The sequence below is a fragment of the Phodopus roborovskii genome, unplaced genomic scaffold (assembly GCF_943737965.1).
Source record: "Phodopus roborovskii unplaced genomic scaffold, PHOROB, whole genome shotgun sequence".
In the NCBI taxonomy this organism is placed as follows: Eukaryota; Metazoa; Chordata; class Mammalia; order Rodentia; family Cricetidae; genus Phodopus; species Phodopus roborovskii.
In genome coordinates, this window is record NW_026125964.1 from 358,226 (window position 1) to 382,510 (window position 24,285).

The following is a 24,285-nucleotide window of genomic DNA, read 5'->3' on the forward strand; positions in this document are numbered from 1 at the left end:
GGGTGAGTTTAAAGGTATTAAACCATTTTATATGATATAGAGGTGGCCACATGCAAAGATTAAATTATTTTAGTATGCACATTCCTTTTGTCTTTGGCTGTTCTTTGTTTTGTTTTGACTTTTTGATGTTGTTTGATTCACAATTCACAAGTAGACATTTGGATAAACTGCTTAGAAAATAAGGGGCCTAGCTGAAACAACAGACAAATGAATATCAATGAAAGTTATGTGGCAGGCATTGAATGGACTGATGTAAAGGTTTTTTAAAATAGATACTACCAGTAAGAGTTTCATCAAATTTCAGACTTTTCCACTGAAATATTGAGAGCTTCCATACAATATTTAAGATCTAGTCTGGGACATTGGGGGGTTACAGAACAGAATATTTATTTATTAAGAAATTTATTTCCTGTGTCATATAATACTTCAAATTAAACTCTAAATCTGTGTGAATTATACTAAAAACTGAGAACTCTAACATAAGTACTTGAAACTCAAAATTCTCCAAAATCTGAAAATTTAGTGCCTATATGATGCTACAAGTGGAAAATTTCCACATTTAATAGCATGTGACAGGGTAGAGTTAAAATGCAAATACACTACATATATTCTCTAAAATTTACTTCACATTAGGAGCATAAGATATATTTGTAATATAAAATAAATTCCCTGTTTATACTTGGTTCTTTCCCACAATATATCTATGTATATACCTGAGAGTCACAATTTCAACTAGGTTAGTAAAATATGCCCATGTGACATGTGTATTATAGGTGTAATGAACTGCTTTGTGATTGGATTTAAATACCATTCCACAAGACAAAACCTCTAACAATGACTTCATGCATATGACCTGCAAATGTTCAGTACAACTAAAATCACAGAATGGATGGGCAAGAGGCCCTGTCCCATGCTCCAACACACACATATGAAAAGCTATTGACAAACGATGGCCCTTTGGGGAGGAAGGGTTTATTTTCTTAGATATGTGACCCCTGAGAAGCTACCCATGCTTTAACTGATTGTCCTACAACCACACACATTTAATGAATTTAATTTAAAATTCAGCAAATGAAATTGGGAGGGAAAAGTTTCAGTGAAGGATAGTGAAAAATCTGTAGGGAAGGGAATATGGTGTAGATTTGGCCAAAGCATTTTTGCATATAGGAAATTCCCAATAAAAAAGAGCCCGGTATGGTGATGTAGGCCTTAATCACAGCACTCAAAAGGCAGAGGTGGTTTAAATAAAAGTGTCCCCTACAGACTCATATTTGAATGCTTACTCATTAGGGAATGTCACTATTTAAGAAAGATTAGGAAGTGTGGCATTGTCGGAGGAAGAGTATCACTGAAGTTGAGTTTTGAGGTTTCAAAAGCTCAAGCCAGGGCCAATGTCTTTCTCTTCCTATTGACTGAATACAGATTTAGAACTTTTAGCTTCTTTGTCAGCATCATGTCTGCATAAGTGCTGCCATGTTCTCCGCCATGGTGACAATGAACTAAACTACTAAAATTTTAAGCACAACTTGTAATACTCAGGAGAGCAGGCACTGAACTTTGCAAGGGCAGCTCAATGGAGCCATCCCTGTTAGTCATGTTTATGGGAACCAGCCTCGAAGTTGTGAGCACAGGAGAAATGTCCCCATTTCTGATTTGTCTTATGGCAGCATGGGTAGGTTAATGATGCCTCCCCCCCCACATCAATGCCAGAGTTAGGTGGGAGAGCTAGCTTTGAGGTCATATAGGCAGAAGAATTCTCCATGACCCCTACCAGTTTAGCACTTGGGAAAGCAGGCATTGCATCTTGCCAGGAAGAATAATAGAGTCAACTCTCTTAATGCATGTGTAGGCAAGCCAGCCCCCAAGTTGTAAGCATGGGAGAGTTTTCCCCACTACTCATCTGTGTTGTGGCAGCATAGACGGTGGAAAGATTCCCTCCTGCCTACCCAGGTCGGTGATGTGGAATAATGATTTATCATTCATACTGGTTTAATAAAATGCTGATTTGCCAGTAGCCAAGCTGGCAATATAAGAGAGCTACCAGACTAGGAGAATTCTAGGAAGAGGAAAGGCAGAGATGCAGTCACCAGCCAAATGTAGAGGAAGCAAGATGAGAATGTCTTACCAAGAAAATTTACCAAGCCACATGGCTAAACATATATAAGAATTATGGGTTAATTTATGTAGGAAGAGCTTGTTAGACATAAGCCTGAGCAATAGGCAAAATTGATTATGATTAACATAAGCCTCTGCCTGTGAATGACTGCAGGACTGGCTGGGGCAGAAACATTCACTATAGTTTGGAGAGCTGGGCGCGTGGTAATAAGAGTTGGAGAACTGTCCCTCACCCTTCATGCTACAAAACTTTGGAGTTCAGGCCCTACACCTCTCCAAGGAAGCACAATAGAGCCAACTCTGTGAGCACAGGTGTGAGAGAGCCAGCCCTGAATTTGTAAGCATGGGAGAGTTGTCCCCATTTTATACCTGGAGAACAAACCTTACAGCTACCCAGGCCCAAACCCAGGGATATGACTTGGCCTGCCCCATCATCCCCTCCCTCATCTATGATCTGCTGGAGCATGTGAAAGGACTGGTCCTGCAGGATCTCCACAACAGGTCAACAACATGATATCTAGGAGGAGCCTTAGTGAGGGCCTGACATCAATAGTGTGGTAGAAACCAGAAGCTCTGAGCCAGACAAATGACTCTTTGAAATGAACACTTGTAAGTAAAGATAAATGGACAAAAGAGTTCATGATATGTATCACACTGAAGCTTCTATGACAAGATTTTTAAGGTTTTTCCCCTTTTCAATTTTCTTTTCCTTTTTTCCTCTTAAATTTTGTTTTATTTGGAGCATGTGCAGGGTCAGAGGGCAGATGCAAAGGAACGGGGAAATGAATTGAATCAAAATACATATTGTGAAAGAAGCATAGAATAAATAAATTAAGATTTTCTTTGGTCTTTCTGTCTCTTTGCATGAATAGGACACAGTTTAAGAGGATCTCTGCAAGTCTGAGACAAGTTTGACCTGCATACTAAGTTCCAGGCCAGCCATAGATAGCTGCATAGTGACATAGTGAGATTGATTCTATTTGAAAATAAAGAAAATACTTCAAAATTAGGGAACAAATATGAAATATGAATGTAAATTTTAATGATATAATTATAAAAATGGTATGGCTAGCAGGTGATATGTATTATATTATACATATTATATGTAATATGTGTATTTCCTTCTCATAGTAATAATGCCATATTAAAACTGAATTTCATAATTGACATACAAATCGCCATGATTGTAAAAAGGGGTTAAAGATGTGTATCAATATAATAGTGATGGCTTTGAATATGTCACAGTTGGTGGTTATATCATAAACTCCAGTGCCTAGTTACCTATGCAACTTATAAGTACCATAATTGACATCTGCAAAGTAAGGATCTAGAACAGTGCTTCTCAACCTGTAGGTTCCCAACCTATCTGTGCAGGTCAAATTACTCACTGGGTTCACCTCAGATGATTCTGCATATCTGATATTTATACTATGACTCATAACAGTATCACGACTACAGTTATGAAGTAGAAATGAAAACAATGTTATGATGGGAGGTCACCACAACATGAGAAATTATATTAAAGAGTCTCAGCATTAGGATGGTTGAGGACTATACAGTTTAATATTCAAGGAGTGTATGATGCTACTACACTTATCCAATTTTCTCTATAGGAATCTTGGGATTGTCAAACTCAGCACTTTGATTGATGAGGATCTCATCAGCATAAACAGCCTTTGCTTTTCCACTTTAAAATGATGACAATATTTCTGTTATTCAACGGTACCTCTAGCTTTCATAATATAAAATATGTCTAGCATATAACAAAACTCCTGAGGATTTTCTGACAATATTATCACTGTGTGAAGACAGCAAAGAAAACCTCCAGATTCCCACAAAATCCCAGGTTCCACATTGGGTCTTGGATGGTCAAAATTGTTGTCATGCCCAGATTCTGAAAACTAACTAGTCTCAGATGTTATCTGTTATGCCCCAGTCCTCCCTTCTACTCCCAGGCTGAGATACAAACTCTCCATAGTCAACATATGCTCGGTGTCCGTGCTGGAGGCTGATTTGGAATTAAACAGCGACAGCACCAACTTCAGTCCTTTTACTGTGACATGGTACTGAAACCTTAATACCACAAATAGACACAAGCTCATCAATTTGTCAGAAATGTAAGAAAAATGGTGCCTGAGATGGGAGATCAAACAACAATTTAAACTAGTATTTAGAGTAGATGTAGGATTATTTTCACAACAGATAAGGGCATTAATTTCTTTGCTTTCTATAGCAGATGATTTTCAACACAAAAGCAAAAATGGAAGTCTCTTGCTTCTGAGTAAATGTGAGCAAGATGTCAGTTTCCTACTTATCTGCTCACTTTTTGCACCTGACAGCTCAAAATGACAAGCCCATAGATCACATTTAATTCTCCCATGAAGAAAACTGAAGTGCTTTGGTCTCCTGTCTTTGCAAACTGCCTTCTTTCTCCTCTAAGGGAAAGGCATAATTAAAACCCTAAAGGAAAAAAAGGAAAGAGAGAAGAAAAAGAAATGTGCTTTAACTTGCATGACAGCCTTTCAAGCGGCCAGCAGTAAGGGCACTTTAGGGGTTTTAGCCCTAGATTTGATTTGTTAGGAGGCTCTTGGCTGCATTTTGTATCAGTTCATTAGCTACCAAATTCCAGATGCAAATTTGAATAGCAGATTGAGCATGCACATGGGTGTTATCTGTTGCAGGCAAAACTGTCTGCTGCATTTTTTAACACATCTAACAAAGAACAGTTAATTCTCATATCTCTGGTGAGAAAGAATTTACTCTCTATAGAGTTCCACTGCTCTTGGATGGCAACCAAATAAGTCCAACTTTTTTCCTTCCCAGCTCAGCATGGTGTTGTATTGAAAGCGTCACACAGTGAAGTCTAATGAGGAATGAACTACATGGTGATGAGGTTTTCAGTGCACAACATCACTGATTTCTGACTGAAACCAACATTAGTAATTTGAAGCACCAGCTAATTAAAACCACAGCTATGTATTTAGCCTCTTGTTATACCTACTGCAGTTTATAATTTTGAGGACCTCTTTATCTACTCAATTAAAGTTCTGACAATTCAGGCAGGTTACGATTGAACCTGTGAACCCTGCAGAGATTACAAGAAAGTCTGTCTGTCCCCTGAGGGTTTGATGTATCTTTATTCTTGGACATATTTTTCCTGTGTGGGAGCTTCTGTAGAGCTCACAAAGAAAGCTCAATCCAGAACTGAGTTAATCATCATATTGATGGACAATCTGAGTTTATTCAAGGATTTGAGGACAGGGGGAGTCAGCCTCATCAGCACTAAAACAAACCATCCTATTGAAAGGTTCAGTCTCCAATCTCAACTGATTTCCCACACACAAACACCAGTTCTTAGCAAGTTAGAATGTTTTTCCAACTTTTCCTCCTAGATACAACGGTGTTTGTCATATCAGGATGACTTAAATCCTCTGGTCCCTGAAAACTGAATATACTGCTTGGCTAATGAATCAATGTCAGGAAGAAGTTGTTCCTAGCAAAGCATCTGTAAATCTGTCTTGTACATGGCAAAATGATGAGAATAGTCTCATAGAGGCTTTTATATCTATTGTCATCTTACCCCTCTCTGCTCCTCTCAGGCATACAGTAGCAGATAAAGTCCATTCATTTATGCAGCAGAAAACTGGAATAAGGAGAGCTTCCCTCTGCTTCAATTAAGGAGTGTTCTCAAGAAAAACCTGAACTTGACTTCCTTCCATTGTTGTGTGGAAATAATTTCTTCTCTTTCTCTCACATACCCTCCTAATCTTATCCTTAAATCTGATCTCAAATCTATGTAACTCATCTTCTATATTAGAAGCCCCAGGTCCATTTGTGGCAATAAAACCCAGGGCATATGTAGAATCAATGAGATCTAGAAAGTTCAATTCTGCATTACCCATTAGCTCACAGTGGTAGCTCACTGGGCCGACAATGCAGACTTATTTTTGAGAACAGGCCAAAGACACTTTAGCAACCATCTAGTTGTGTTAGCCTCATTTTACAGATGAGGAAATTTAACTAACAAAGGTAATGGGCTTCACACTAGGTTCCAGGAAAAACTCAGATGTTGGAAGCTAGGTTTTCATATTTATAAACTAGCTCTCTACACGACTCAAAGTTTCACTCTCCTGTTTCCAGCATATTCAAGAATACTCCTGTATCTTATCTGTAGACATTGGACAACTTTCCTTAGAATTGCATTGTATTGGAAACTTCCAACAAGGACATACTTTAGGAATTTAATCTGGACTTGAGCATAGAAAAAAAGCATCTGTTTTATAACAAAATTTACAGAACTGAAAGTGATTATTAAAACTTACTGTTTCTGTGGGAAGAGGCTGGTATGGATAAAATAAACATTAAATTAAATCTGGTTAGCATGAATATTTTATGAACTTTAGTAACCACTGTTTAATTATTTTGATTATTTTACAAAGATATTCTAGGAAACATTAAAACACCAATATTTTAAAATATACTAAGTTAAAACACTGCTATCTAATATGGAATTGACTGTGTTCTAATAGAATAGCACTGTATCATAGCAGTGTAATAAGGATCAGGATAAACAATTAGGCCGAACAGATGTTTACTCAGGGAGAAATAACTCACAGCATAGACAGGTGAACACCAACAGGTTCCTGCTTCCAAGAATTCCTCTGGAAGTCCTCCTGTCCCCATGTGGCTTGCAAGAGAGTGCTCTCCTGTGCCTCCTCAGACTTAGTTCCCCAGGTCACTTCCACCCCTGGCTCCACCCCCAAAGGTGTGGTCAGTGCCTCAGAAGGAGACAAAGTGAATATCCTACTACACTGTATCCCCATATTTTTCAGTTGCTTAGAGAAACGGATCAGTGAAAATCCTTTGGTTCTCTTTAATCTTTACTTTGTAAGACAATATTTGCACCAATACTACCAGAAATTATAGTGCAAGAGGCTTAGTGTTGCACTGTAAGATTCCTTCTGTAATGGGGAACAAAGATCTCCTTTACCCAGAAAACCTATATAAGCACTCTCTAGGGAGAGTAAACAGATTTCTCCAGAGTCACCTGTCTGGCCTCACTTCCATGTCACCTACTAGCCTTCCTTTTCTCCTAGATTCATCTATTCTGTTTGTTCTTTTCATTTCATTATACCACATTTAGTGAAACACAGTTAAAGTACAGAGTGCAATGACATTTAATATAGTCACTGAATTTGCAAGCATTGTGGTATGTTTTCAGGAAAATTCTGAACAACCACAAAAGAAACTTTGTATCTTTTAGAGATCATTATGCCTACAATTCTCTACCCCATATAATCCAAATTTTGGTACTTTTTCACTGAATCAATTTGTCTATTTTGGATATTTTACCTTCATGGAATGACATATGTAGTTTTTTATATCTAGCTCTCTCCATTAAGGATAACCTTTCAAGGAATAGTGTTGCATTGAGCATACTCAATCCTTTCTGGAGTTGAATGCATTCTACTAAATGTGTACTGATGACCTTATATCATACCTTACTTCTTAATAAGGCTCAACTGACACATTTTAAATGATTTAATTTGCATTCTATAAGCTTCCCTTTAGACTTTTATTTCTTAATGTCAGAAGCTTTTACTTCCTTCCCCATAGCCAAGGAAAAAACACAAATAAGTTTTTGAATATATGTAAGCAATGAGAAATGCAAATGTTATAAATTATAGATTATTGCATCTGAAAAGAGCCTGTGAGGAATCTTGGGGAACCCCCCCAACCAAACTAGGTTATTGTCAATGATTTTGGTTATCCTCCACAAAAAAAAGAAAAAAGAAAAAAAGTCCTTATTGTTTAAAACAACACAACTACATCACTCACTCACTGAACACAGAGAAATTAAGCTGTTGATTACATAAATCCCTCATCTCTATGGACTAGTGTTTATGGTACTGGATGCTAGTCTAATCTTTGCTAAAGGAGAATGATAAACATTAACCCAGCCTCAAACCCTGTGATCGACAATGGTGTCCTGCCTACAAGATGTGCTAGTACAATAGTGTCAAAAAACTTGAGGAAATAAAATAAAATACTATATGGTTTGATTTAAGTCTGACCCCATGAGATGGGACTCATCTGCAACATTGCTGGGGTGGCCAAGAACCTGAGACTAGATATGCCAGGGACCTAGGGGAAAACTGTATGCTACTTCTATACTATAGGGACACTCTGCTAAAGGGACATAGAAAAGACTTGATATTCTGCTATAGTCATAGATTAGCACCTTGCTCACCCACCATCAGAAAAGCTTCTTCCTACAGCAGATGAGAACAAAAACAGAGACTCACAGCCAGATAATATGCAGAGCGTGAGAATCTTTGGAACACTCGGTCCTAAATAGGATATCTCCATATAATCCCTCTCCAAGGGCTCAAGGAAGTTTTTGAAAGAGGAGGCAGGAAGAATATAGGAAGGGATGAAGGGACACCAAGGAATTAAAGACTTCTAGATATAACAAATGTGAACTCATAGAGACTCCAAGTGAGTCTCAAACAACTCTAACGGGCAGGTCCCATGCCCAGCAGTAGATACATAGACAACAGAAAATGAATTCAATAGCATCTTTGGAGGTTCTTTGTGTCATTAGTCAAGACATGTACTTGTTTATTTGCTTGAGTGCTTATATATTTTTATTTTAAATTTAGTTAATTTAAATATTTAGTTGTTCATTTGCCTTACATGTCCTTTGCCACTTATGGTTTTGTGTTTTTATGGGATGCCTATGTGTGTAGCTTTGCATATATATGTATGTGTTACTTAGGCTTTTGTCTAGCTATTTTTCTTCTGTTTGCTTTTTCTTATTCTGATTTGCTTTTGCCATATCTGATTTTATTAATTTTTAATATGTCTTGTTTTAGTTTCCATTGCTATGTAGAGACACCATGGCCATGGAAACTCATACAAAGAGTGGCTCACTTACAGTTTAGAGGTATAGTTCGTTATCTTCATGGTGGGACATGGAGGCATGCAAGCAGACTTGGTGCTAGAGAATGAAATGAGAGTTCTTACATCTTGACTCACAGGCAATAGAGAATGGTCTGAGACCCTGGGCATATAACTTCAGCATGTATGAGAACTCAAAGCCCACCTCCCCAATGACTTAATTCCTCCAACAAGGACCTACCTACTTCAATAAAGTCACACCTCCTAATAGTGCCACTCCTGTTTGGGGGACATTTTACTTCAAACCATCACATGGCTGTTTTCTACTAAGAGACAGGAAGGAGTAAATGGGAGGTGAGGAGAATCTCAGAGGTGATGGGGGAGGAAAAATCATAACCAGAGTATACTTTATGAAAAAATATTTTCAGTAAAAGAAAAATATAAAAAAGCAAACATTTACTTTGATGTCTGACTCTTCATTGGTGCATCTTCTAACATTTATTAAATAAGCTTTTTCTTGCAACAGAATATAGTCTATTCAGGGATGCACAACTAGTCACTGTGCAGAGAATAAGATATATGGACTTCTCATCTGAATTCTAAAAATCCATGCCCCAAATACAAGGCCACCCACATTTGCAAAAGAAACACCAATAAAGTTTAAAGCACACATCACACCCCACACACTGATAGTGAGAGACTTAAAAATCCCTCTCTCACCACTAGACAGGTCTTCAAAAGAAACTTAACAGAGAAATGTAGTGGGATAGTCCTTCTGTGGCACTGACCACGCCCATTAGGGGGTGGAACCATGGGCAGGGTGACCTGTGGAAGGAGGTCAGAGGGAGAGCGAGGAAAAGCCCTCTTGCTGGCATGACTCGGACAGGGACAGGAGAGGATCAGGTTGAATTTCCTGGTGTTCATTTGTCTATGTTGTAAGTTATTTCTCCCTGAATAAACATCTATTCGGCCTATTTGTTTATCCTGATCCTTATTTAACTGCGTTAGAGAAATAAGAAAACTAACAGATTTTTATGACTCAAATAAACTTAGCAGACATCTATAGAATATTCCACCCAAACTCAAAGGAATATATCTTCTCAGCAACTCATGAAACATTCTCTAAAACTGAAGGCACATGGAGTAACAAAGCAAACCTCAACAGATACAAAAATTGGAATGACACCCTGTATCTAGTCAGATCACCATGGCTTAAAGTTAGAATTCAACAACAACACTAATTGCAGAAAGCCTACAAACTCATGGAAATTGAACAATGTTCAACTGAATCATCACTGGGTCAAGGAAGAAATAATGAAAGAAATATCAGGTCAAACTGGAAATCTGTACTCTTTAAAATTCAAAAATTTAAAGGAGCCAGGGGAATTGGGAGGAGGGGATGGAGAGGGAACTGAGGTTGGTATGTAAAATGAATAATCTAAAAAATATATTATGGGCTATCGCGGTTAAATAAGGATCAGGATAAACATATAGGCTGAATAGATGTTTATTCAGGGAGAAATAACTTACAACCTAGACAGATGAACACCAGGAAATTCAACCCTCTCCTGTCCGAGTCATGCCAGCAAGAGAGCTTTTTCCGGCTCTCCCTCCTACTTCCTTCCACTGGTCACCTCCTCCCATGGCTCCACCCCCCAATGGCCGTGATCAGTGCCACAGAAGGACTATCTCACTACAATGGGCTTCTTATATTTAAATTGTATATTTGTATCACACTCTCTTCTCTAAGGCTCACATATTATCATGAAAGGGGAGCCGGAAAAATTTTAGGAGTTGTAAGTAATAGCAGTCTGAAAATATATATATATATATATATATATATATATATATATTCACCAGACATGACAGATCTGTTTCATAGATCAACTCATTGTGTACCAGGCATATTCAAAATCAAGACATCTAAAATCTCAGCATAAACAGGGAAGGGCTCATTACTTCCAATCTATGTGAGAAAGCTAAAAGACTGTTGATGATCAATTAAGGTAGGAGACTCAGTTTTCTTCAGAGATGTAGTTGGTAGTAGGAGATCTTATCTGTGTACATAAGGAATCAATAATTGGATTCAATTTTTTTTTACTTAAAGAAGAAAGCATGATGTTGGGAGGAGAAAGTGATAGTGGGGGAATGTGGGAGAAAATAGATGGTCAGATTTGATTATGTCCTATTATATATAGATATGAAATTCTCAACATATACTTTTTTGTTTTTTATTTAAATTAGCAACAAGCTTGTTTTACATGTCAAAATCCAAGTTCTTCCTTCCTTCTCTCCTTCCCTGTCCCAACCCCCCCCCCCCCGCCGCACTGAATCCCAATCCCTTCCTCTTTCTGCTTGCCAGGGAGGGTGAGGCCTCCCATGGGGCATCATCAAAGTCTGTTGTATCATTTGGAGCAGGACTTAGGCCCTTCCCTGTGTGTCTAGGCTGAGAGAGTATCCCTCTATGTGGAATGGGCTCCCAAAGTCCATTTATACACTAGGGATAAATACTGATCCACTACCAGAGGCCCCATATATTGCCCAGGCCTCCTAACTGACAACCACATTCAGGGGCTCTGGGTTGGTACTATGCTGGTTTCTCAGCTATTGGTCTGAGGTTCATGAGCTCCCTTTGTTAGGGTCAGCTGTTCCTGTGGGTTTCTCTAGCCTGGTCTTAACACCTTTTCTCATCACCTCTCCCTCTCTGCAACTGAATTCCAGGAGTTTGGTTCAGTGCTTAGCTGTGGGTGTCTGCTTTTGCTTCCATCAGCAACTGGATGAAGGCTCTAGGATGTGGTTTTAGGTTTTTGATAAAATTATTTTGACTGTCCTACCAAAACTCAAAACTTATAGAGTGAAATGCCTCATAAATTACATTATTTCTATAAAAATATCAAATACTAAAGCTGCAACAACTAAAACTCTAAAAGCAAGCAAACAGAATCCTAGAAACATGACATTCACTAAAGGAACACTTCAATGGGTGCTACCCATTGAAAATTCCAGATGGGGCTCTTTCACTTATGTAATGTTGATAAACTTGTGCTTTATTATGCATAATATAGGAGCACTTTTCATGTACTCTTCATTCAATTGATGTAAATGTTGAGCAAGATAGTGATTTAGAAAGGGTTCTCTATAATATTGATTGTTTATTTCAGATAATGGACAACATCACTGGCAGTCTGATGATGCTCTATGTTTACCAAACTATATTTTACTACATATTCCATTTGTAATGACATCTGGACAATTAACAAGATGGGAATATACCACCTATGTATTAAAATGTGATCTTTGAAATATTGGCACCAAATGATAGTTAAATTAACTGAATTCACAACTTACTGAATCCTGAGTTTCTATATAATGTAAATATTACATTTTTTATATAATGTGGTTATCTTATCTGACTGCCCATAAAAAATAAGCCATGAGTAGTGTTTCTAAAATTTCAAGCAAAAGTTACACATTATATCAATTATATTATTATTCAGTGTGAGTCGCAGAAATTTCACATGCAACAATTTCTGGTGCTTGCCCAGTCAATAATCATGTATAAATAAATGTCTTTATTTGATTCATTTATGTATGCCTAAAGCAGATGGACTGTACCTGAAACTACCATTTATTTCTGTATTACAAGAAAGCAAATCAAAGATCAGGCACCTTTAGGGAACTAAAGGATTCTATTATGCTGAAATCTACATTGCTGATCGAAAAAATGCCTTCAAGGCAAAAGCAGTTATTACAAGCATAGACTTGTTACGGAGAATAACAACAACAATAAGAACTGAATTCAGAAGCAACATCTGAGCCAAAAGATGTTGATCTTCTTTATAGAAAAGAAAAGCACTCGCAGAGGCAAATCAGTACAGTTAGGTTTTGCTCACACTTCAAGCAAAACACAGTACACTTGATCCAGGGTTGAGTCTCAATTCTGAATTCCATAAAAAATATTTTGGCTTAAAAGGCTCTTACAATATGGATGGTATGAATTATTTTTTCAAAAGCACATATAGGTGGACATTCAAGTGGATACTGATCATCAACAGCATAGGATGGTAATAAAACTCCATTATTGAAAGGATTCCATTTTAATAGAAATAGCACTTCTCTATAGAATGACCATGACTCTAACATTAAAAAGTTCTCACTAGTTTACAGTACTATTAACCATATCAACAACTTTCTAGAGACCAGTTATAATGCATTTGGAAGAAGGTTTCTTCAATGGAACTGTTTGTCCATATAATAACTATTGGCTAAATGGTAGTGTTCTACATCATACATTGTTTGATTGGGGGTGTTCCTCCATGATTAAAAGTATCTATTCTTCTCTTACTGGTCAATTAAAATGTGTGACATATCAGATTATATGTCTTTGACTCCTGACTACTCCCCAAAACTTACTCAAACATGGCTTCCTCTCCTTCCATAAGCATACAGTCCTCTGTGACAGACCTCCATTATGCAGTAGATACCGAAGAACCTCTATCTTGGGCTACCTGTAAAATTTTCACCAGCCTACTATATAAACTGAGCCTTTACTATAACACTAATGGCTCACTGACTCATTCACAACAGAAACCAAAGTCTTTTAAGCACCTTACTCTCAACATGATCAAACTATGAGAGAGCTACAAGCAATTGCTTAGTGCAGGAGTTTACCTAAATACTTCTCAAGGAGGAGAAGGAGACATTAGATACTCTATAGCAGCTTAAACAAACAAAATAATGAGAGAATAAAGTAGACATTAATTTATATATTTGTAGATTTTGAATAGGTTCCACATTTTAAACTATGATAATATTAAAAACTACATAAAATATGAATAATGATATGAGCCATAATTGCTTCTACTCTTGTTATCATCTACTGTGTTCCCTTTGGTTAGAGGTAACAGCTTATTATTATCTTGTTTCTTTATGTTTTCATGTATTCTACATATGCTCTTAGAGTCAACTTGAACTTTCCTCATTTGTAATTCCCTTTAAAGGAATCCATAGTCGATGGTGATATTGTGTTTTATAGAGCAGCTAGATGAAATCTGGTTTTACTTTAAGACTGTGTGTGGATATTCCCTCTAATCAAAAATGTTAGCATAGTTCCTGGGGTGCCAAATCATAAAGAAGGAAGTGAGAGGCTTTGAACACTTGAATTGGCTATAAAGTACTTTGCAGTTTGTTTGAATCGGGCTTGAGGCAGAATTCAGTTTCTGCATTCTCTGGTGCAGTTAGTATAGGGATCTGTGTTGTTGCTATCATCATGGTTAAACATGTGTTGGTCAGCTGCCTTCCTTAACCTCACTGCCCTGGGGAGGTATGCATAGCACTCTGTCTGGTGTCCTAACATGGCCAGTCCTCTGTCCTTATATTATCCCAGCATGTCCTCTGTTCGTCACTTATACTCAGGCCATACCATTGGAGCCTGCACCCACCATTCTCCAAATCACTCTCTTTTGAGTTAAAGACAAATTACATGAATTATTTTCTCCTTATGTTGATTAAATATTGAGAATTCTTTTCCAACTTAAAATCTTAATATAACCTTCAGGCTACTCATAAATGACACTTTAAAAAGGTGTTTTATTTTCTGCTAACTATAAGTAAGGCAATTTCAATAACTACTTAATTTAAAACAATATTTTCCCAGAAATAGTACTCTTAATTACTTTTAAACTAAGGAAATTAATACCCTTAAGGAGTAGTTTATAATTGTCAATTTTAAACCAACTCTGTTTTCACATCACAACAAACCCTTTGATCCAAAGGCACTCACAATTTTACCCAAAGAAATTCTACCACCTGCAAGCCTAACCTTTGGCCTCTGTCTCTTTCCTTGGGGCACCCCAACAGAGCTTTGACTTAAGCATGAGACCAGGACAACAGGAAAAACTCTAGGCACAACATATCTGCTCTGTTTTCTAGAACTTACGACCACAGATTTGTTTTCACAAGTGAACCTTTAGGTGTGACCTTCCACTCTTTTCCTGAAAAGATGTCTGATTAAAACCAGAATAGTCTGGTTTAATCAAACTTCACATGTCCTGACCCCTATTCTCTCTGAAATGAACATATTTGAAATCAAGAGGGCTTAAATGTTAATTAATTGAGAAGATGTCATACTGTGACAGTGAGGGTCCATAAACTTATATGATAACCATCCTCATAAAATATCAAAACATCAGGGCATGTGCCTGCAATTCCAACACTGGAAAAGTGAACATTGGAAAATGATAAGTTCAAGACCCTCTTTGGCTGTTTTGCAAGTTCAAAGCCAGATTAAATACATTAGATTCTATCTCAAAAACAAATGAAAGATACATATAGTAAAGTTCATAATGTTACCATAGATACATAGATGTCCATGTGAAAATGAAGCTAGAAATTTGGTGTTGCTTATACAAGTTAAAGAAGATCAACAATGGACCACAAATGATTATAAACTTGAAAGGAACAAAATTCCTTTACAGCCATCAAGGGGAACCAAACAATCCTGCCAGTGTCGTGATTTTAGACTTCCAGTTTCCATAGCTAGGAGACAACACATATGTACTACTTAAATACCCATAGTTGTGGAACTTTGTAATCATCACTCCATTAAAAATACCCATAGTTGTGGAACTTTGTAATCATCACTCCATTAAATGAGTATATTTGAAAATTCCCTGACTACTTTTTATAGCCAGTTCACAATGAAATATTAGGTCTCATTTGTGAGGGTTAGATGATCTAGGTTTAGGGTTCATCCTTTGTATAGCATGTTATACAAACTCAGTCCTGCGATTAAGCATAACTCTGCGCTTCCATTCATGCTTTATCTGAAAGAACTCATAGGCGTTAAAGGAAACTGTCATCAGGGAGGAATATTTTACTTCTTCTTCCAATTTACCTGGAAATGAGCCACTTTCAGTGTTTAACCTTAAATACATATTTTTGACTGAATTAATGAACAGGAATATGTTCATAAGTTCAATGATGTATGTTTTTATATTTCCATTCATACATAAATTAATAACTCTAATCAACAAACATTTAGTTGGTGATTATGTCATGCAAGGTACAATGTTATGTTCTCATGGAAAAAAAGATGAAAAAAGCTTTCAGGAAATTTACAGCTGAAAAGGAAGAAAAAACTATTCCAAAATAAGATCAATGAAGGGTAACACATGAATAGAGCCATGTCAACATTTTCCAATGTACTTAGTATATGAAGACAAATCATGAAGCTGTTAGCCAGCCAGGTCAGGTCTTAAGCAACATGAAAGATTACATGCTTTGTTTGGCTATTACAAATACACATGAACCAAATACCAATAAAGAAGATCCTAGCTGCAAAACCAGCATTGGATTTACTCAGACCCCCTAAGCATGGGTCTCATTTAGAAGGCCTGGGCAGTCTAAGGGACCTCTGACAGTGGAACCAGGATGTATCCCTGGTGCATGAAAGGACTTTGAAGCACATTCCCCATGGAGGGATACAACCTTAGCCTAGAGACAGGAGGGAGGGCCTAGACCCTACTCCAAATGACTTGACAGATTTTGATGATCCCTCCTGGAAGGCATCAGCAGGGGGTAATGGAATGGGATGGGTTTGGAGGCCACGGGAGGGAGAGTGATGGAACTGGGATCGATATGTAAAATATTATATATATATATATATATATATATATACATATATATACATACACACACGTGTGTTTGTGTGTGTGTGTGTGTGTGTGTGTGTGCATGTGTATCCATTGGGACAAATGTGGAATAAAAATAGTGGTTAGAGGCACAACTAAGATCAGCCCCACTGATTGTTTATTAGCACTTTGTTGACAATGGACTAAAACATTTGCAAGGAAAATTTCTTTTCAACAGGGAAATTGAAAAATAGGTGTTTGATCTCTGCAAATGCTTGCGTTCAATGATATAACTCTAACTTCACTTGAGATGAGAGGAATATCTTTGCAGAAAGATATGAACAACTAAGATAAACAAGTAAATGTTGAACTCATAAAAATAGAAGTGACATTTATTATTTCATGTGTTATAGCACATTGTCTCTCAATATAATCAGTTATCAGTCTCAGTTAACACAACTGGTTTAAAATAACGCATTTGCGCTGTTATGCTTCCCTGATGCCAGCTAGGGGAGCATGAAAATCTCCATGAATGTGGGTAATTGAAGTGTAAATCAGAGCTCAATCACTCTGAGATAGAAATAACCCCATTGAAAATATGCTTGTTGAACACAATCACATTAGAAGCCAAAGGGAGAGAGGTAAGGAGGGGGAGGATATAAGGGTTCTTTATTAAAAAATGATAACCACAAGCAATTTGTACAATTTTCTCTTCAACAGAAGATGTTGTCAGAAATGCTAGTAAATCAGTTATGACCAATATATTGCAATAGTTTCCTCCTGTTCTGACAAATTGTTTCTGTTTCATGGAATGGTGTGGAGGCTCTGTTTAGTTATTTAAAACGTAAATTAAAACAACATGATAATTTTTGAAACATGAAACATGTAAAACATGCTAGTGACAGTGGTCTGGTTAACAACATTCCCCCCTGCTAAATGGGCTTCCTAGCTTTATTATAAGCTTTCTGTCATTTTGCATTTGCTTTGTGAAGAGTCTTATAATTGAATAATTAACACTTTATAACTTAAAACAAAATCATTTGCTTACACCACTGAAGAACTAACACTTCCTATTTCTGGCAATATTATAATCATTCTCATTAGTCTTGTGTTAGTGTAGTAACTGAACAATGAGAAAAAGCTCTACTCCAATATTTCCACAGTACTTTAAATACCTATCATTCATATCAGTGAATATGAAAACACATGTGCACAGTCTCCACCTCCCCCTATCTCTCGCTTCATTCTTTTCTCTTCTTTATGATTTAATCAGAAACAGGTTAATCTTTTTTTCTTTAGAATTCTTCTTATAAACTTCTTACCTCTAGTTTATAAGCCATTCTTGATCTTTGGCATTTCACATATGCTTATCCTTACACTCTTAGTAAGGATGTTATAAGTGGCAACACAAAAACAATGGTGTTAGCGCCAATATCCTTTGTCTGACAGCTTAGCTGATGCTGTCAACTTATTTTTGCCTTCCAGTATTGTGTGTGCTGCTTCCTCTTTAGCTGGGCTGAAATCCACATGTTTTCACCTTTAAAAAATGTGTGTATACCAGGCCCACAAGCAGTAAGTATTGAAATGAGAAGGGAAGCAGAGATGATTGTAGGTTGAATAATGATGACTATATTTTATCTGTAATGGTTTAGTTTCCTCAATAGGTTGCCTTGATCAAATATTGTTAATTCTATTAGAACATATGTGAGTGTATGAGTAAGAGGTATATCAGGACTTATGGAAATACTGAAAAATAGGAAGATAGTTTGCCTTCCATTTTACAGATGAAGACCCTGAAATCCAGAAGGCTAGCTGCTTACTTTACTCTGTGACTCTGTTAATGAGGTGAAAAAGGTAAAACATGAAGACAAAGTTCCTTAGCCTTGGTGCAGTCTTTTTTATGATACCAACTTTTATTCTAATTGTGAAACTATTTTATAGTTTATTCTTTCTGAACATAGAGGCAGGGGTTCCTACCTAAGTGTTAGAGCAAAGGTACTTCATTTTGAGGGTTTAGGAACATGACTTTTTTATTCATTAGTGTTAAATTTCCAGCATAAAGGTCACAATTTCCCTTTCATAGTGATAAACAGGAGGACATATTATGATGGAAACATACCAGTGAGTTATAGCTTATGTGACCTTGAGTAAGGTTCAGTCTCACACAGTTCACATATTTATTTCAACTCTCAAAACATTACAAAGAAACCCTTCTCCAAAGAACAACAAAATAATGAAGGAGGAGAATGTGAATAATAAATAAACCTCAAAATTGACATTGCCTGGCCAAGTTAAAAATGTAAATAGTTAGGAGTCTGAATTGAAATGTATTATAAGTATAAATTGTGCTTTGTTATCAACAAGTGATTGTGTAATAAATAGCTCAAACATTAATCATTTTACATATGAGATCAATTTGTGATACTTTTCAGATACTGGCTAGACAAATGATACAAATTCTACCTATTTTATACTTTTTAAAATATAGCTAGTATAAAAGTTAAGCACACATATTGGCTTATATCTGTTAGCTTTCATTGAATTTATACTCAGAAGAGGTGAATTTATACTCAGAAGAGCTTAAATAACACTGTTCCAGTGTTCTCCCTCTTTGTGCCTCTGAATTCACTGAAATGGTGTATGGTCCTCTTTTATTATCTGCTATTTTCTTTTCTCTGTTCCATTTATCCCAATTTCAGTATCCCAATTTCAGTTGGACCTTGGATGTGTATGCCAGTGATTATTTGCAAGAATATTGTATCATCTAATTGATGCATACCATTGCTGATCTTAATAATATGTATGCTATTGAGCTTTCTTTTCACAATATGTTTAATGTGCTTGTAACCAAATACAAAATATGGAGGCACTGCACTGTATATATATATATACCAAGATTTAATTGAGTAAAACTAGTAAACATCTAGTCCCTAATATTTTTCCATATTACAAATCAAACAGAATATGTTGGTGTGTCAGAAGTGTCAGAAGTGGTAAATATCTTCTGAAATAGCCCATGATTCTAAGAACTAATCCATGCTTGATACACTGTATTTGATCCAGGCATTTCCAGGCATAGAAACTACAGAGATCAATTTATGAAAACTATCTCTAAATGGAAACTATATATAGTTGTGAGGTGTCTTATATTTGTTTTGTTGTTTCTTAGTTATTTTTCTTTTTAAACCTAAGACACAATATCTGGGGATAATACTGATTCACAAAAGGTAGTGGTAGTTTTTATTTTTTTTTCTATAAATTCTTCACATACATTTTCACATATTACTTTGAAAACTTCTTAGTTTACTGTTTTTATTTTTTGAAAACTTGCCAACCAATCTGTAAAAAATGAAGCTTTGCTTTTTAAAATGCAACAATCATTGATTAGCACATAGTGTTCGAACCGAATTAATCGGAAGCCTAAAAGGATGAACCATTTTTGTCACAGTAACATGCCATTCACATGATTTGATAGAAGCATTCATTTGCTGATGGGCACCTCAACATTCAAGAGCACATGCCCACACTCTGAAGCACTTCACACTTGTCCCTCAGCACACAGTGTGCTCAACAACAAGAATGTAGTCAAATGAACAATATACTGTGATTAGGTTAGTTTCATTTGTTAATTACAGATTCAGCAAGAACTGAATGCTGAACCTTTTCAAATATCAGATACCCATTGATCCATAGCCCTCTACATATTCAAGTAACACTGGAAGTCTAATATAATTTATTGTGACTTACAGCACTGATTGACTAGAAGGATTACACTCCAATAAATGATGGTATTGTCATTGATTCTGCCTATAATTGCTTCCATTCATCATGCTGTATGATGTGAGGCAGACTGAGATGAAAGGAGATGATCTAGTCCAAGCTTCAGCTGTTTCAAATCACACAGTGTGGCCCTAATAAATAGATATTGAATATCATGCTGTTGTGCATACTGTGTTACATTGCATGAATGTAACTGTGTATATATGCATATATATACAAATATCTGCATGCACATATGTAACAAGTATGTGAATTTGATTCAGTCTATGGTCAGTGTTCACCAAATGATTTTGCTTGCCTCCATGGAAGACATGAAAAGATTTTATTGCTTCTAGGACCAATTGAATACTCCTTAGGGACAATGAGTACTCTACCAAAGTTCTCTCTACCTACATGAAATTCTCAAGCTTTGATTTACTTCTTACTGAAGAGGCCCAACTCTGAGCACAGTGATATATAGAAAACCCACATCCTGATAGACAGCATCTGAAGCAATCAAACACTGGTGACTCTTGTTCTTTGGTATCTCCTCAAGTGAGACTTGTATGATGTTCCTGCTTTCATCTGTAGTCCAGATATCCAAGCCTCTTTTATCACTTCTCAGCAATCTACAGCTCTTCCTCAGCCACACTGATGTTTATTTGGTAAAAGTGATTACTTGATATTCCCCTAGACAAATGACTGAATTCTTTGAGACAGATATATTGGGTTCTTTTCTTGGGCTATCAAATGATCACAAATGTTATTTTCCTTGGGCTACCAAATGATCACAAATGTGATAGCTTCTAAAATTACAGACCTATGGTACTTAAATACTAAAGGTCAAAGGTCTAAAAATAGTTCACAAAAGACTATAATTGAGATATTAACAGAATTTCATCTATTTAAAGGATATAGGAGAACTTTTGTTTGCTTGTCTTTTATAGATTCTAGAGGATATTCCTTCTTTTAGGTTAGCAGCATGATGCTCTCTCTCTCTCCCTCCATCATCTCTGACTGTCTGTTTGCTCAGTGTATGTGTTTATATACTCCATCCATTCTGCTATCATTTCTCTCTATTCATTACTTCTTCTATTCTTACCCTGATCCTTTTGATTCCCCTTCATTACAATATTTATAATTACCCTGGAACCATAAGACAATATATCAGAATTGTATCAGCTCAAGATGCATAACTTAAATACATCTAAAAAGGTCCACTTTGCCTCATAAGATAATATACTCACAAACTTTAGTAATGGAACAACCACATCTTGAAAAGGGGCAGTATATTACCTAAACACAGACACACACCTTAATGCTGTTGAATAATCTCTTGGTACACATTGAATATGTATTATTCTTATTAGTTAATAAAGAGTTGACGGTCCAATATCTAGGCAGGGCAAGCTTAGGCAGAACTTGGGGACAAAAAGAGTGCAAAGAGTGGAAGAGAACTACAAGACATCTAACATATACTTTACCTACTCAAACATAAAAGAAAAAATCATCTTTGGCAAACTTCTGTACAGCACCATGTCTATACTTTTATTAATGCAGATATATATGTTACGTTTGAAAGTTTATTTGTTTTCAGTTCAAGGAGACCATGCACCAGTAAAAATGGATGGCCGATGTGATCCAACATCTCAGAGCACCTCTGAGTTATAGTTTCTTTATAGTTCTACATCCAGAACAGCTTCAAGGATGCTGGTTGAGATGATCCAGCCTCACAGACTACTCTCGCCAAGACTTAACCATCACCCTGTTTTTCTTAAGGTTATCTCAAAGTTGCCTGTGTCTCCTAAAACAATGAGCAGTTTAGAGAAAACAATGCCCACATTCTCAAAAAGTGGGTTATGAATGTTTGTCTTTGTTTATGGGTTCAGTTGAAAGTTGTTATTGTTTATAGTAATTAAATAATTAGACTTCAATGAAGGGATAGTTTAAATGAGTCCACCAGCTCCAGATGAATGATAATTAGGTATTTATTAGGGAAGCACTTACATAGATAATAGTAAATAACCTCTGTGGTCTTTCTGCTCCAGAAGATGCAGTCTCTGCCTTTCCGATGCTCTCACTGCAACCCAAGAGAGCAAGCCAGCCCCTCCTCTACCTAATAAGGGATCACACCTGAATCCCTGAAAGCATGTCCATAGGGTGTGGCCCCCATAGAAAGTTCAGTGATAAAGTAAGATGCCACTATACTTAAAGTTTTCCTTAGTTATGATCAAAAGTAAATTAGGTATAGAACTTTAGACTCACAAAGATGAGATAGATAATAGAGAATTTTCTCTAAATTTGCAAAATAAAAATAAACTAGATATTTAATTGTGATTCTTACTTGATAACTCTTTTGTTACATATCGTTTTTCTATGTTAAAGTTAAAAACCTTCCTTTTTAATTAGACAAAAAGAGGGAGACGCTGTGAAACAATTTTTTGGTACACTGTGAGTATGTGTTATTCTCTATAGTTAATAAAGGAATGATCGGCCAATAGCTAGACATGAAAAGGTTAGTCAGGACTTGCAGACAGAGAGAGCATGTAGAAGAGAGCAGAGAGAGAGAAATAAAGTGCACATGACTTTTTGTGGGATCCTTAGCAGTGAAACTAGAATCTCTCCCTGGTGCATGATTTGGCTTTTGGGAACCCATTCCTGTGGTAGGATGCCTTGCTAAGCCTTGATGCACAGGGCGGGGGAGCTTGGTCCTGACTGTCCTTGATATGCCAGTCTTTGTTGACTCACTATGAGAGGCCTTATCCATTCTGAGGAGTGGGTGGGGGTAGAAAGGAAGTTGGGGGAAGGAACAGGAGGATAAGAGAGATTGGAAACTGATTTGGTTTGTAAAATAAAAGAAAAAAAAGACAACAAAAAAGTACCACCATGTGGTAGAGCATAGGTAAGAAATATGGGTTAATTTAAGCTAAAAGATCTAATTAGTAACAAGCATAAGTTCTTAGCCAAACATTTACAATTAATACGAAGAATCTGTATGGTTATTTGGGAGCTTCCAGTCCCAATGAAAATCTCTACCTACAGCTTATTTGCATTAGTTGTCCTATTTTCAAAAGCCATTGTATAACATAGAGTAGAGCTTAAAGATACTTATTGGGATGAATAAACTTATAAGAGTTATGTCCTGGTACATTCAGATATTTAATGAATCATGGCAAACATAAACAATGACCAATGAGGTGAGGCTGGGTAAAAGGCTAAGGGTTTATGTCATGACATCACTGAATGTCTGTCATTTAATACTTGTAAAAACCAGGTTAAAGTGTTTTGGTTCTCAAAGCTGATTTTTCTCAACAGCAAGAATTTCCAAGATTTGCTATGGCCCTCAGGAATGATATGTTGAAAGTAAATTACTTTCTATCTGCCATTTATCCTTATCATTACTATTACCAACAAAAGAGAAAATAGATCTATAGGTGATGGAGAAAGGTGGGAGAGCCTCCACTTAAATAGAGATGCAAGGTATCAATACTTAGTAAAACTATATAAATATAATCATCTAAAAGTGACCCTAAAGATATTACATTTATGTTCTAGAAACTTTAAAGATTGATACAAGATATTTAAATTACCTCAAATAACTAAATGCTCAATTTCAAAAGATAAATGGGACACAACAATGAAAGAGTGATTCATCATGTTTACATACTAAAGTACTTTGAAATCAGTGGTGATTCATTCATTTATATCATTTTATTGATTAATAAGATGGTCCAGCGACAATACAATGATAGGAGATGTCATTTTGTTAATATGTTTCTCATACTGGTTAATGAATAAAGAACTGTTGGCCAATAGGAAAGCAAGATAGGCAGGACTAGGAGGAAAGAGGAAGTAGTAAGGAGGGGTCAGCATGGAGAGA

General features: G+C 36.5%; 1 protein-coding gene across 1 annotated transcript in view; it reads right to left on the bottom strand.

Annotated features, from left to right (window-relative positions):
- Aff2 (ALF transcription elongation factor 2) overlaps nt 1-24,285 on the bottom strand; it is a 479,228-nt gene that overhangs the window by 325,547 nt on the left and 129,396 nt on the right. The gene's annotated exons all lie outside the window — the stretch shown is intronic.